Source organism: Macrotis lagotis, chromosome 2 (assembly GCF_037893015.1).
Source record: "Macrotis lagotis isolate mMagLag1 chromosome 2, bilby.v1.9.chrom.fasta, whole genome shotgun sequence".
NCBI classification, from domain to species: Eukaryota; Metazoa; Chordata; class Mammalia; order Peramelemorphia; family Peramelidae; genus Macrotis; species Macrotis lagotis.
In genome coordinates, this window is record NC_133659.1 from 205,022,288 (window position 1) to 205,034,750 (window position 12,463).

Here is a 12,463-nt window from a genome sequence, read left to right on the forward strand (position 1 = left end):
CCGGACGGGGCGGGCGCTCCGGGCTCTCCTGCCCCGGGCCGGGCCGGGCCGGGCCGGGCCGCACCAGCGAGCTCGGGGGCGGCTCGGGAGTCTTCTGCAGCCGCGGCGGCACAAAGGGGCTGGGGGGCGGGGACGGCGGGAGGAGGGGGAGGGCGGGGGGCGGGGGGCGCGCCGGATCCGTGCGCAGCGCGGGGAGCGCAGCGCGGCTCCCAGGGCCTCCGGAGCCCCGGGACGCGGCCAGCCGCAGCCGCAGCCGCCCGCGCGCCGCCGCCGGCTCAGTCCCGAGGCGGCCCCGTGGCCGCGGCCGCCAGTCCCGCCCGGCTGCCGGGCAGCGCGGCCGGCAGCTTCTCTTCCCTCCGCAGGCTCGGCGGCGGGGGTGGGGAGGAGCCGGGCCCTGTTGCCGGACCAATCAGGACGCGCTATGCAAAACAGGGGGAGGAGCCCGGAAGATGAAGGCTCCAGCTGTCTGAAGGTGGATGCGATTCATTGAGACCAACTCCTTCACGCCCCCGCCTTGCGCGCATCCCTCCACTCGTCCCTTGCTCTTTTTTCCCCGTCGGCGCTCCAGTCCACCTCACCCTTACACATCTGCTCGATTCCACTCTCTTTCTCTTCCGATCGCATCACTGTGAAATCCAGATGCTGAAACATCAGGAGGGATTCTGTTATGCCAGGGGCCTGGGTGGGGCAACTTCTGACCAGAAAGATGCTCTTCTGTTTGTGCCAATTAACTCAAAACACCCACACTCCCTAGTTTTTCCTCTCAAGACTCCCCTGGAAAGAGCCCAGAACTCTGAATCCAAAGAGCTTTAGGAATACAAACGATTCTAGCCCAATACCCTCAATTATCCTGGGGAGCAGCTCCCATGGAAATGCAGCCTGGTAACCGTTCCCACAGGTACAGCCACATCTATTATTGGCCAGAAAAGAAACCTCCGGCCACTAAAATCCTTGGCATTGTTATATGACTCAACATCAGAAATCAGTCCAATTAAAAAAAAAAAACTAAGAAAATTAAAAAAAAGAAATCAGTCCAATTGTTATCAGTGGAAATAGCATAAAAGAGGCATTGTCACTTGCTTTGCCACTGCACCTTAAGGATCTGGGGACTTTTCCATGCGATTGACACCTGAAACCTTCCATTTGTGTACTCTCATTAGAGGCCAAGGTCCTTGAGAGCACAAGTCGGCTTCCTTTTCAATGTATATGCAATTGTTTTCTTGTGGCCTCCTGTTGGGCATGTCTAGGACCATACTGATATTTGAGAAGGCAGATTAGAGAGTACTAGGTTTGAAGACAGAAGACTTGGATTTGGATAGAGGCTACTATTTACTACTTTTGGCAAATCACTTGAGCTCTCTGGGTCAGTTTCCTTATCTGTAGAATGAGGATGTTGGGTGAGTGACCTGTGAGGGACCTTCCAATTCTAGATCAATGAATTTGACCTTGAGCCAGGATCCATATTTTAAGATATTGCAGGCAGATGAAAATTATTTTGAAAGAAGGAAATTCCACAGTCTCTTTTAGAGACAATTCCAACAATAGCCTACATACATACACACATGTGCACACACACACATATATATATATATATATATATGAAATTTGCATAGTGTTTTTCTTACAACAGTCCCAGGACGCAATTCGAGTATTATTATGCCCATTTTTCAGAAAGGAAAACTGGGACCCCAAGAGGTTAAGTAGTTTGTAATTACTAAGTAATAATTATCTAAGACAGTTCACATAAGAAAAGTCCACTTCAACCTAACTTTAAAACTCATTTTTATCTTGCTCAATTCTCAGGGAAGATAAATTCTTTCTAGATAAGTTTGAAACCAACGATTAAAAGAACTCCTTCTCATCCCCGTCTTGTATTCTCAAAAATGCAAACCCAGATATGCAGGGATCTAGAATAAAAAAGGACACAAACAGAAATCCAGGTGTCTTCATCCTAATAATTAGATGAACATTCAGGCTGATTTACAGGAACCAGTCACACAAATAAGAGTAACACCTAGCCCTTTTACTGGGGATGAAGAAGCTGTCTCCTAATAGCCCCAAATTGTCTTTCCTGTCTCTGGTCCATTCAACATCTTACTACTCTGATGGACTGGTAGTTGATTCTGAGAATAAGGAATCACCATTTTCACTGAAGTTTTTTTCAAGAAATCATCTAGTCTTACTTCCAGGTCATCCTAAATTCATATTCAAGTCAACAAATATCTATTAATTCAATTAAATTGTCAACACTGAATAAGTGCCTCCTCTGAATCATATACTGAATTGGGCTCTGGGGAAAAAAGATTACAATGAAAAATAGTCCTTGTTCTCTAGGAGATTCCATACAGAATGGGTGAAGAAGGAAGAGGATACAAAATATAGACACAAATGAATAAGTACAATATAATTTCAAGAGGGAAAGAGTGAAATGAATTATTCTGGGAGGGACCATTTCTACAAAGATGAAGAAGGAGGATATGGAATGATATATGGAAAACAGCTAACAGATCAGTTTGACTGGAGGGTGTATGAATAAAACATGATGTGAAAAAAGTTGGAAAGGCAGGTGGGAACCAGATCATGATGGATTTTAAATGCCAAATTCAGGATTAAGGAATAGGATACCATGCTTGATTGGCATGGGGTTTGGAGGTAGGAAAGTGGAGGGGATACATTTGTCATATTAAATTATTTCTCAATCTCTTCCTAATCTTGACCCTATATTCCATATTCCATTAGACAGGACACGGGATGGCAGGAATTGTCTTTAGCTTTTTTTTCTTTCTTTCTTATTTTTTTTAGGTTTTTGCAAGGCAAATGGGGTTAAGTGGCTTGTCCAAGGCCACAGGGCTAGGTAATTATTAAGTGTCTGAGACCAGATTTGAACCTAGATACTCCTGACTCCAGGGCCGGTGCTTTATCCACTATGCCACCTAGCTGCCCCTTGTCTTTAGCTTTTCTTTGTATCTATAGCAATTAACTCAAGACCTGCCACAAACTTAATAAGGTGCTTAATAAATACTTATTGACTGATTGATGGACTAATGAATCATACACTAACGTTCTCATCTCCTCTATTAGATGAGGTATTCAATCTGGGCTCAGACAGATCGCAGAATCCTCTTTGAACTGTGGCTATATCTGACTCCCCTAAAGTCTCATAATTCTTATCCCTACCTTCTCTGCCAGATTTTGCTTATTGTTACATATAGTGACAAAATTAAGTTTCTGGAGTGCCCTTCCCTGTGGGAATACTTCATACTTCACTTGGGAGTTCAGCCATCCAATGATTTCTGCTTGAGTGACTGATCTGAGTTGTGGGGAAATTTAAAGATGAGATTGTGGAATTATTAATCTGCATATTACCCATGGCTACCTTGCCAAAGCACATGGAATTTGTCTTTGTGATTCCCCATTTTAAAAAAGGGATGGTCTGACAACTGGTGGGTCTCACTACTATATTAGGTAAAATGGTGGTTGTTTTTGTTGTTTTGTCCTTCATTCTTGAAGAAGACCATGACATCAGGGAATGATGCCATGACAAGCACATGGATTAGATTTGAGCGTGTGTGGTGGGGTATTAAGTCACCAGTCTCACTTTCTCCTCCAGAGCCATCTGGATCCAGGGGCCAGATATGAATCAGGATGACTAGAGATGGCCCTCGATGTGAGGCAGTCAGGGTTAAATGACTTGCCCAAGGTTACACAGCTAGGAAGTGGCAAGTATCCGAGGATGGATTCAAACTCCCGTCCTCTTGACTCCAAGATCAGTGCTCTAACCATTGTCACCTGGGGTAAAATGGTAGCCTTTTAATAAAGGGTAGAATCAATGAACCTAAGCAGATCTAACAGGACAGGAAAGGATGGGGTGATGGGATTGATAATACTGAGGTATGCAAAGCACTTTACAAGTGTATTATTTATTTAATCTTCCCAACTAACCTGTGAGGCAGGTGTATATCATTCCCACTTTACAGATAAGGATGCTGTGGCATAGAGAGGTCAAGTGACTTGCTCGGGTCCCACAGCTAGCAAGTATCTGAGAGAACAAAATCATATGAGATTACTCTACTAATCTTTTTCAAAGAAATAAAGTAGTCAAAGAAGAGCCAATGTATGTAATTGAAGTTGATGTGACTCCTAGGGCCAGGACTGTGATTGGACTCAGCAATGTCTGTGAAAGCCACCAGGTGGTGCTTCAAGCTCAGGCTGCTCTAGCTCACTTCCACTATACATTTTAAAAAAAACTACTTGATTCTAATCTTGAGCAATCCACTTGGTACCACTTGCTTGAATTTGCTTAAACCAAAGTATTACAATGATTGCTTTTCACACATTACTGTCTGGTATTTTAAATCTAAGGGTATTATTTAATGCTATTATAATTCATAACTAGCTTAATTCATGCCCCCATTCTCTGAGTATTCCAACTTCTTCCCCTACTTTGCAAGATAAAACAGGATTGCTCTTTTGACTGTAGTTTAAATGGAATATTTATTATAAGGAAAATGAAATTTATGATCTTGGCTTTAACCCTTTTTGTATGGTACAAAATCTCTTCCACCCATTCCTCTGTGTCTTGTATTTCCCAAATGTATCCACAGATCACCCACTAAACATTTTGGTCTTAAAATAAAATATTGGGAGGAAATCTCTCTTGTCATTTCACCATATTCAGCTTCCATTGTCAATGTGGATTGACAATTCCTCTTTCTCTACTTCATCTCATCTCACATGAAGAAGTGGTCATTTTCCTTAGCAAAATGAAACCCTCTATATGCATAAATAGCCCATTCAATCCTGTCTTCTCCAAAAAATAGCCCCTCCAACATTCCCACCCTATTACTTATTTTTAATCTTGTTATCTACTATCTGTTTACTTGCTACATGCCTGTTTCACCCATTCTCAAAAAAACTTACTTGATCCATTCTTCCCCACTATTGAGCAAATAATTTCTCTGTTTCATGCCTAATCTTTTTTTTTTTTGAGGTCACACCACAGGAAAGTGGCTATTTATTAGAATCCTTCCAGTCTAGCCTTTTTTTCTTCTTTTCCATTATATTCTGCCTCTTTGGAAAGTCACGAGAAGGGGTAGGGTGGAGGGAGAAGGCTGGGGGCTCAACCCTCAGAACACCTTAGTCTTCCATGGCTCAGCCTCTGCTTCTTGGGTAAGGTCATGGATCAAGATGGGGACTGTTTTCTCCTGGCTTTAAGAGGCTTTGTGACATCTATGGCTAGGGGCCTTCAGAAACATCAGATCCCCAATTCAAATTCACTGGGGTTTTTTCCCCTTCAGGGAAGGTCAGGGGATCTAATTTCCTGGGCATAGTGCAGCAATCAAGGGCAAATCCAGGGGAGGGAGCAAAGGAATAACTTTAAAATGAAAACCTCTTTCAATGGCTCCAGAGCTGAAAGGCTAAGACAACTCCCCCACACCAGACACACAAATATAACAGGAATGGGCAGTGGCACAACTGTAAGCCTGTGGGTTCAGAGAGGAAACCTAAAGCTTCAACAACAGATTGGGGGTGGGGGTGGGGGTAAGGTTATAAATTTCCCTGCTGAAACCAAGGGAAAATTTTTGGCTTTGCTAGGAATCCATATTGAATCATTGCCACAGAAACAAAAATTTAGAGATGGAGGGGACCTTCAAAGCTATTTGATGTCATTGGTGACTTCTAATTTTCTGATACATATCTGGAAGAGTTGGGATTTGAACCATAGCTGTTGTAGTAACTCTCCCTGGAGGGGTGATCCAAAGGAGAGGTTTTCTGCTTTGTGAATAAGAACACAGGGGTAACCAAGGAGGGAATTAATGGGAGATATAGTGCTGGGGGGCTTTAGTATTTGAGTATAGTAACTCTCTCTGGGTTGAATGAGTATGGTTTGGTCTGGAGTTTTATCCTGGGACAAAGGAGAAGAGAGATTTGTATGTATTTCGGTGTTAGTATATCTGTCTTTCTGTGGGTCTGTGTCTCCATGTACGATTGTCTCTTCTTCTGTCCAGTGTCTGTTTCAGTATGTGTCTGTCACTCTAGTAATGTTGTCTCTCTGAGACTTAGAATGTGTCTATCTATCCCTATGTGTTCATATCTATATCTATTGGTACATGTGCCCCCAGAGGCCAGCCTTGGTGATCTAAGCTGAGAAGTAAGAGGTTTCTGAGTAGTGGAGGGCTCCTGGAGAAGGTATCCAGCAGACTCTGCTACTTGCACTTGTGGATGTAGTATCCGGTAGTATAGCTGAAGATGAAGATGACCCAGAAAAGAATAATTCCACTTATCACCTTCACAGCGATGCCCATCTTCCCAGTGCATAGTTTGGTACAGATGCGCTCACAGCAGGAACTCTCCGTGGCTGACACATTCATGCTGACCTCATCCTAGCTGTTATTCCATCTGCTGTACTGGATGGCGCTCTCCTGGGACTCCGTTCTTCCAATACAGGAGTGGGAAAGCTGGGCTCCGGTGGGCTGGGGGGCAGGTCAAGGCTGGGCGGCTGGGCTCTGGGGGCTCCGGCATGTGTGGATCTGGGATGCAGGGGCGCTGGCCGCTGCCCCCCTCACCTGCAGCTGTCACCTGGGGCTCCCCAGATGGCGCCCAGACCCCCGGCTCCGGGAGTTTCATGCCTAATCTTTTTGATAAGAACGTCTATAATAGATTCTTCCACTACCTTTCCTCTTACTCTCTTTTTAACTCTCTATAGCCTTGACTTCGTTTCTCTTAATTCAACCAAAACAGCTTTCTCTGGTATTACCAATGATCTCTTAATTGTCCAATCTAATGGCCTCTCCCCCCACCCCATCCCTTTTCCTTCTTTCTTTCTCTATAGGTATTCACTTGATCAACACCCTCTTCTCCTTGATTTGTTCTTCTTTCTAAGTTTCCATGACACCTGGTCCTCCTACCTATTTAACCACTCTGAATTTTTATCTAGATTATGACCACTAAAGGTGAGTATCCATTCGAGACTCTCTTCTCCCTCTATATTCTTTCACTAACTTCTCATCAGCTCCTATGGTTTCAAATAGCACCTCTATGTTGATGATTATTAGATTTACTTATCTAGCCCTAATCCAGTTCTCAAAGATATCAATATTTCCAAAAACTAAATTCATTATGTTTCTCTTAAAATCTTCTCCTCTTATGAACTTTCCTATTGCTGATAAAGGCATCGCCATCCAGGCATCCAGGTTCAAATCCTAGGTTTCATCCTTGACATTTATTATTTTCTCTTATCCAATCTGTTGCCATGGTCTATAGATAATAACTTCAAACATCTCTCCTATTCTCTTCTCTGATACTACCACCACCCTAGCAAAAGCCCATATTATCTCACACTTGGACTATTGAAATAGCCTCTTGGTTGATGTCTATGTCTCAGTTCTCTTCCCGCTCCAGTTCAGCCTCTACTCAGCTGTCAAATTCATCTTCCTGAAGCACAGATCAGACCATGTCAGTCCTACTAATCAAATATAGATGAAACACAAAACTCTCTATTTGGTATTTAAAGCATTTCACAACTTGCCCCTCTCCTACCTTTCCATTTTTCTTTACCCCAGCATTCCTTGCAATCCAATGATGTTGCCAGCACCTCCTGCACCTTGTTGTTTCTCAAATACTGTCTCTAGACCCTTCTTATTTTTATTTATTCCTACTTACTTTCACTGGTTGATCCCTGTTCCTAGGATATCATCTCTCCTCTTCTCTGACTACTATCTTCCCTGGCTTCCTTCAAGTCTCAACTTTTTTAGTCATCTACTAAAAAAGCCTTTTCTTGTTCTTGAAGTATAGTACTTTCCTCTGCAGACCATTCCAATTTAGCCTGTATATAACTTGTTTGTAATTAATCCCTCACTAGATTGTGAGCTCCTTGAAATTTAGGGACTGTCTTTTCCATTTCTTTGTATCCGTAGTACTGATCAAAATGCTCTGAACATAACAGGAACCTTTGTTGTTGAGTCATTTCAGTCATTTAGTCTTTGTGACCCTAATTGGGGTTTTCTTAGCAAAGATACTGAAGTAGTTTGCCATTTATGCCTGCAGTTCATTTGACAGATGAGGAAAATAAGGCAAACAGGGTTAAGTGACTTGACCAGATCACACAGCTAGTGAGTATCCAAGGCCAGATTGAACTCAAGAAGACAAGATCCAGCATTCTATCTACTATAGCTCCACCTAACTGCCCTCTATAACCATAGTGGCTCTCTATTCAGATAGCCTCATGATGGTGAAGTATTAAGATGACTTTATGCACTTAACCACTCACAACAAAGATACAGGGGACTATTGGTACAAAATACTGCTTACATTGCCAGATATATTCAAGCCATTAGATATTTTCACTTAATTGCTTTTTTTTTGTTTGTTCACCAAGGAAGTTGAAATGATTATGACAGTCATAAAAGGTTTCTAAGAGTTGTTTTTCTTTTTTATAGGCAATGACTTTTATATGAAGCACTCCAAGTATTTCACCTTCAGATTTCAAGTGTTTTGAAAATGTAGAGGGGCAAACAAAACCTGATCAAGAAAAGCTATTTTTTAAAAAAAGATGGTCACTATCATATTGAAGGGAAGTTTTAGTTATAGGCAACCTTAAAGACAGAAAGGAAGGGCAGAAATAACCAAATACTTCTTTGGTTAAAGTCTCAGAATATGCTAGGCCTTGGTTCTCTGGTCAGTGCTATTTAATTAGTCTGAAAACCAGAGTCTAATTATCTTCCTGAGCTCAAATCTGGCATAAAATCCTTATTATCATTGTGTGACCCTGGGCAAATCATTACATCCTTTCTGCCTCAGTTTCCTCATCTGTCAGATGAACTGGAGAAGGACATGGTAAATCACTCCAGCATCCTTGCCAAGAAAACCCCAAATGGAGTTATGAAGAGTTGGACTCAACTGAAACAACCTGACAATAACAAACAACATCTAAAGCCAGAAACCTCCAATTTCCTTGAGAGAGAGAGATGAAACTGAGTTAGGCAAGATGGACAGCTACCCAAGATGTGGGTGGATAGAGGATGGTACAATGTGGGATAATTTTAGCTATTACTTTTTATAATTGCATGTATTTTTAGTGCCAGGAAATTCTGCTTTTTTGGGTAGATAATCCTTGGCACATAGTAGTTTATTAATAAATATTTGTTTGGGTTTATTGATTGAATTGCATCATTGATGCATTTACCTGAATGGGAATTCAACTATATTTCCTATAAAATAAAAGAAAGAGGGAAAAATTTATTTTTTTCTTTAGAAAGATTTTATTAATTTTGAGTTTTACAATCCCCCCCATTCTTGCTTCCCTGTGTTAGTCTTTACATTGTTTCCAATGTTTACATTGATCTCAGTTGAATGTGATGAAAGAGAAGTCATATCCTTAGGGAAGAAAAATAAAGTATAAGTGATCGAAAAATTACATAATAAGATAAAGTGTCCCCCCCCAAATTGGAGGTAAAAGTATAAGAGATAGCAAGATCAGACAATAAGATATCTGCTTTTTTTTCTAAATTAAAGGTAATAGTCCTTGGTATTTGTTTAAACTCCATAGTTCTTTCTCTGGATACAGATGGTATTCTTCATTGCAGACAGCCCCAAATTGTCCCTGATTGTTGCACTGATGAAATGAGTGAGTCCATTAAGGTTGATCGCCACCCCCATGTTGCTGGTAAAGTTGTACAGTGTTTTTCTGGTTCTGCTCATTTCACTCAGCATCACTTCATGCAAATCCCTCCAGGCTTCCCTGAATTCTCATCCCTCCTGGTTTCTAATAGAACAATAGTGTTCCATGACGTACATATACCACAGTTTGCTAAGCTATTCCCCAAATGAAGGATATTTATTTGATTTCCAATTCTTTGCCACCACAAACAGGGCTGCTATGAATATTTTTGTGCAAGTGATGTTTTTACCCTTTTTCATCATCTCTTCAGGATATAGACCCAGTAGTGGTATTGTTGGATCAAAGGGTATGCACATTTTTGTTGCCCTTTGGGCATAGTTCGGAATTGCTCTCCAGAAAGATTGGATGAGTTCACAGTTTCACCAACAATGTAATAGTGTCCCAGATTTCCCACAACCCTTCCAACCTGATCATTATCCTTTCTGGTCATATTGGCCAATCTGAGAGGTGTGAGGTAGTACCTCAGAAAAACTTTAATCTGCATTTCTCTAATAAGTAATGATTTAGAGCAATTTTTCATATGACTATGGATTGCTTTGATCTCAGCTGTAAATTGCTTCTGCATATCCTTTGACCATTTGTCGTTTGGGGAATGACTTTTTTTTAATTTGACTCAGTTGTTTGTATATTTTAGAAATGAGTCCTTTGGGGTGGCTAGGTGGCACAGTGGATAAAACACTGGCCCTGGAGTCAGGAGTGCCTGGGTTCAAATCCGTTCTCAGACACTTAATAATTACCTAGCTATGTGGCCTTGGGCAAGCCACTTAACCCCATTTGCCTTGCAAAAACCTAAAAAAAAAAAAAAAAAGAAATGAGTCCTTTGTCAGAAACATTAGTTGTAAAGATTGTTTCACAGTTTACTACATTTCTTTTGATCTTGGTCACAGTGGTTTTGTCTGCTTTTGCAATATGAATTTACTTACAATTTTTTCTAATTCATTAAAGTAATTTTTTGGAATTTTGATTGGTAAGGCACTAAACAAGTAATTTAGTTTTGGTAGAATCGTCATTTTTATTATGTTAGCTCTGCCTATCAATGAGCAGTTGATGTTTGCCCAGTTATTTAAGTCTAATTTTATTTGTGTGAGAAGTGTTTTATAATTGTTTTCAAAAAGTTTTTGAGTCTGCCTTGGCAGATAGACTCCCAGGTATTTTATATTGTCTGAGATTACTTTTTTTTTTTGCAAGGCAGTGGGGTTAAGTGGCTTGCCCAAGGCCACACAGCTAGGTAATTATTAAGTGTCTGAGGCCAGATTTGAACTCAGTTACTCATTTCTCCAGGGCCCGTGCTCCATCCATTGTGCCACCTAGCTGCCCCTCTGAGATTACTTTGAATGGGATTCCTCTTCCTAGCTCTTTCTGCTGTATCTTGCTAATCATATATAGAAATGTCTCAGATTTATGAGGGTTTATTTTATATCCTGTGACTTTGCTAAAGTTGCTAATTATTTCTAGTCATATTCAGATGATTTTTGGGGATTCTCTAGGTATACCATCATGTCATCTGCAAAGAGTGAGAGTTTTGTCTCTTCCTTCCCAATTCTAATTCCTTCAATTTCTTTTTCTTCTCTTATTGCTGAGGCTAACATTTCTAATAGGATATTGAATAGTAGTGGTGATAATGGGCACCCTTGTTTCACCCCTGATCTTATTGGGAATGCCTCTAGCCTATCCCCATTGCATATAATACTTGTTGATGGTTTCAGATAGATACTGCTTATTATTCTAAGGAACAAATCATTTATTCCTACACTCTCTAGTGTTTTTATTAGGAATGGATATTGTATTTTTGTCAAAAGCAAGAGGGAACAATTTAAAAAGTGCTTGCAATTCTACCTGTCATTCTACTCAATGAACTAATGCTTCTGACTAAGTGTGAGATGGGAAATGTGAATTTTCCCACCTACCCCTCACCTTCACTTGAGTCCTCTCCAATATATTTTATCTTTTCCTGGCAAGCTTTGTTTCCTTTCGGGTTAGGGGGGAGGGGAAAAAGGAAGTCAGGAAGAACTGGGAATGGGGGAAACAGCAGCTTGGGGGAGGGGCTGGGTCTCATCCAGCTCCTGCTCCAGTCCCAATCTGCTTCCTCAACCCAGTCTGACCAGCTAGGAGTGGCCAGCCCTAACAGTCAATCCTTATCCCAACATTAGGGGTCTGACTTGCCAACTTCCCTTTTGCACTGTGCTAACAAGCCAGAGGCTGTTCACCTTGGAGACTTATAATGAGAGTGTAACATTGTCTATATTACATTTTTGTTTTAGGGGTTGACTTTAGAATCCACCCCTTCAGTACTAAGACAGTGCAGGTCAGATAAAATAGGTTTGCCTTCTGGGGGAGAGGGACTGTAAACCATAGGGTGACTCCATGAGGCTGGAATGAAATGTATGCCAGTGTGGGAGAGACAGAATTCTCCGGACTGTCAGGGTGTTGCAAACCCAAGCAGGAGCTAGTGGATTATTTGAGTGTTCTCTATGTCTCTGTATTGTTTTCCTGTGCTGGTAGCTAATATTCTAAGGTAACATGGGGCGTGCAGCAGGATCATGTACCTCAGTTTTCCAATCAAAGAAGACAACTACCTGTTCAAATTACACAATATTGCATCTCTACCTCCATAATTTTGCAGACAATGTCCCATGCTCTCATTTCTCATCTGCCTTTTGTAACTATTAGTTTTTTCCAAACTATTAGTTTTCACCTGAGGTGGCTCTTCCTGTACAAGATCTATCCTGATTCCACCTGTTGTCAGTGCTCTTTTCCCCCAAATTGCCTTATATTTATTTTATG

The 12,463-nt window shown here is 41.4% G+C and overlaps 1 pseudogene; it reads right to left on the reverse strand.

Moving 5' to 3' along the window:
• Positions 1–6,078: 6,078 nt before the first annotated feature.
• LOC141512081 (small integral membrane protein 1 pseudogene) lies at positions 6,079–6,627 on the reverse strand (annotated as a pseudogene).
• Positions 6,628–12,463: the final 5,836 nt, after the last annotated feature.